This window comes from Bos indicus, chromosome 28 (assembly GCF_029378745.1).
Source record: "Bos indicus isolate NIAB-ARS_2022 breed Sahiwal x Tharparkar chromosome 28, NIAB-ARS_B.indTharparkar_mat_pri_1.0, whole genome shotgun sequence".
Taxonomy (NCBI): domain Eukaryota; kingdom Metazoa; phylum Chordata; class Mammalia; order Artiodactyla; family Bovidae; genus Bos; species Bos indicus.
In genome coordinates this window covers 25,319,147-25,323,266 of record NC_091787.1, presented here as the reverse complement: position 1 = coordinate 25,323,266, position 4,120 = coordinate 25,319,147, and positions in this window count along the sequence as shown.

Here is a 4,120-nt window from a genome sequence, read left to right as displayed (position 1 = left end):
AGGAGAGTGAATGCAGGAAATCAGCTTGGTGTATAGTGGTGTCACTCATTGAGATGCAAAACAGGAGAACATTTTGGTGTGGGTGGGAAGGAGAATGTGAAGAGGAAACTTGGGTTCCAATTTGAAATAATGATATACAGGAGTCAGCTGAACATCCAGGAGTGGTTGTTCCACTTGGGAGATGAATATTACAGTCTGTATCTCCAGAGAGCCATCTGGCCTGGCTACCAAGTTTTGGAAGTGAGCAGCCCATGCAACGGAAATCTTGGAAGTTTGTAAGATTTCCCCAGGACAGAGTTTAGGAAAGACTCCTGCGAAGCACCAGCATTTATAAAGGATAGAATCTGTACAGATAAGATAATATTATCACTCATGTTTTGCTTGAGAAAGGTAAAGCTTAAAAAATTTGAAGCCTATCAATTTGAAGCACATCTGAGATTCAAACTTTGTATCTATGAGCTTCCAGAATCAGTGCTCCTTTGTGTATCTCAAAGTGCTGAATATACCCAGGTCTTATAAAACTTTCTCAGGAGGCAGGTCGGGTGGTCTGGTATTCACATCTCTTGAAGAATTTTCTACAGTTTATTGTGATCCACACAGTCAAAGGCTTTGGCATAGTCAATAAAGCAGAAATAGATGTTTTTCTGGAACTCTCTTGCTTTTTCCATGATCCAGTGGATGCTGTCAATTTGATCTCTGCTTCCTCTGCCTTTTCTAAATCCAGCTTGAACATCTGGCAATTCATAGTTCACGTATTGTTGAAGCCTGGCTTGGAGAATTTTGAGCATTACTTTACTAGCGTGTGAGATGAGTACAATTGTGTGGTAGTTTGAGCATTCTTTGGCATTGCCTTTCTTTGGGATTGGAATGAAAACTGACTTTTTCCAGTCCTGTGGCCACTGCTGAGTTTTCCAAATTTGCTAGCATATTGAGTGCAGCACTTTCACAGCATCATCTTTTAGGATTTGAAATAGCTCAACTGAATTCCATCACCTCCACTAGCTTTGTTCGTAGTGATGCTTCCTAAGGCCCACTTGACTTCACATTCCAGGATGTCTGGCTCTAGGTGAGTGATCACACTATTGTGATTATCTGGGTCATGAAGAAATCTCTATGCAGGTCAGGAAGCAACAGTTAGAACTGGACATGGAACAACAGACTGGCTCCAAATAGGGAAAGGAGTACGTCAAGGCTGTGTATTGTCACCCTGCTTATTTAACTTATATGCAGAGTACATCATGAGAAATGTTGGGCTGGATGAAGCACAAGCTGGAATCAAGATTGCCGGGAGAAATATCAATAACCTCAGATATGCAGATGATACCACCCTTATGGCAGAAAGTGAAGAACTAAAAAGCCTCTTGATGAAAGTGAAAGAGGAGAGTGAAAAAGTTGGCTTAAAGCTCAACATTCAGAAAAAGAAGATCATGGCATCTGGTCCCATCACTTCATGGGAAATAGATGGGGAAACCGTGGAAACAGTGTCAGACTTTATTTTTGGGGGCTCCAAAATCACTGCAGATGGTGACTAAAGCCATGAAATTAAAAGACGCTTACTCCTTGGAAGCAAAGTTATGACCAACCTAGATAGCATACTCAAAAGCAGAGACATTACTGTGCCAACAAAGGTCCGTCTAGTCAAGGCTATAGTTTTTTCAGTGGTCATGTATGGAGGTAAGAGTTGGAAGAAAGCTGAGCACTGAAGAATTGATGCCTTTGAACTGTGGTGTTGGAGAAGACTCTTGAGAGTCCCTTAGACTGCAAGGAGATCCAACCAGTCCATCCTAAAGGATATCAGTCCTGAGTGCTCATTGGAAGGACTGATGCTAAAGCTGAAACTCCAGTACTTTGGTCACCTCATGCGAAGAGTTGACTCATTGGAAAAGACCCTGATGCTGGGAGGGATTGGGGGCAGGAGGAGAAGGGGACAATAGAGCATAAGATGGCTGGATGGCATCACCAACTCGATGGACATGAGTTTGAGTAGACTCTGGGAGTTGGTGATGGACAGGGAGGCCTGGCGTGCTGCAATTCATTGGGTCGCAAAGAGTCGGACACGACTGAGCAACTGAACTGAAGTGACCAACAGTGAGTTTGGATAGTCTGTGTGAGATGGGATGGTTTTGAAGGACAAGATATGATTTAACAGGATTATTTAGAAAACAAACTGAAAGGAAAAAGCCGGAAGACTCGTAAGGAAACTACTGTAATCACCATAGTAGGTGCTCAGTATACATTTGTCTCTAGGAAAGTGATTCGCACATGGTTAATTTGGTATCTCATTACTATGAGCCAGATAACATTCTATGTATTAAAATCACCTAATCCTCAGAACAACTCTGTGAGATATTGTTATTCCCATTCTGCATATTAGAAATTGAAGTCTACAGAAATTAAAAATTTACCAAAGGTCACATACAGTAAGGCAGTTTTGCTCAAGAGTCCATACTTTTGATTATGCAATACTATCTTGCAATAGGAGCTCATCAAACCACCATGACACTTGGTGCGAACCTCTAAGGACCTTGCAAGAAGCATGCACAGATGAAAACAAAAGGATTTTGATAAATCCTTAGATAGACATACCTGAGAAACACAAAGACATGGGACTAGGAAACGAGATGGGAGAGTTCTGGCTGCCAGGGGAGCAGTCCCTGTGGAAGTTGTCCAGTGAGTGGCATAGAGTACAGGTCACCAGAACACAGTGACCTGAGATTTAGGCAACAATCACTTCTTGCTCTTAACATCAAAAGAGGGACAACTGGACATGGGTACACTTTGCAATCTAATTATCAATGTATTAGATCGATACAGGAGGAAAAGGAGCTTAAGTGACAGATGGGAGATGCCTCAGCAGAATTCAGAATGTGGTAAAATCTACAGAACAAATGGCCTGGCTTCTTCAAAAAATAAATTCCAAGAAAAAAACTGCCTTCTAGCATTCCCCTTGCCAATACATGATAATAAAGAACAAAAACTACATATGCACTTGCCTTCTGACTCAGCTATCTCACTCCTAAGAATCTACTCTGAAGATACCCCTCTGAAAGTACATAAATACACACATAAGGAGGTTTCTCCCTGCAGCACTGTTTGTAATTGAAAAATACTGGAAACAACCTATGTGCCCATTCATAATAAGAAAAGGGTTGAATAAACTATGGTGTACCCTCACAATGGGGTATGATGCAGTTGTAAGAACAAACAATTTCTGTGAACTAATGTGATTTCCAGGGTATACTGAGAAGAAAAAAAAAGGTTCAAGGAAGCATCTATGGGATGGTATGCTTCATGTTAATAGATTGGTTTCATTCACTGTGCTATGATAATGGAAAACATTTATTAAACTCCACTCATGTCCAGTGGAGAGTATACACAAACTTTGTTCTATTTTTGCAACAAATAAAGTCTTTTCAAGAAATTCAAGTGACCAATAAACTTAAGATGTTAATCCTCATTCAATTATAAGACGTAAATAAATCCATGTAATGCACCTAGCAAAGTGACCAAAAGCCAACACCTGGTGTTACTGCTGTGGGGAAACAGGTTTCTCTCCTAGAGTGGAGGGTAGGACCATAAACTGGAACTGCTTTGGAGAGCAACTTGCACCAAAACTTAAATTCATTCACTTTAACCCTGCAATTCTTTTATAGGATTTATCCTACAGAGGTGAGAAATCAGGTAAGTACACAAAGATTTGAACAAGAACATTCATTTTAGGGCTGTTTACAGAAGAACAAACAGGACCATCTTATAGTGGCATATTTATACTGTAAGATGGCATAGTTATCAAAAATGGCACAGGGACTTACCTGGTGGTCCAGTGGTTAAGACTCCACACTTCCACTGCAGGGGGTGTGGGTTACATCCCTAGTTGGAGAACTAAAAAAACAAAAGACACAGAAAAAGATGCACATGCCATAGAGGGAAAAGCAATTCACAAAACTGAAGGAATGATTCCAATTTTGTAAATGAATTCCTGGAAGAGATGTTCACAAATATGTTGGATATATGGTGACTTACTTGCTTTTCTGTTTGGATATTTATACCCATCAGTTATTATTTTTAAAATAAAAATTCCAAGCTTCAATTTTAGGGAAAAAAGTCACCAAAAACATAA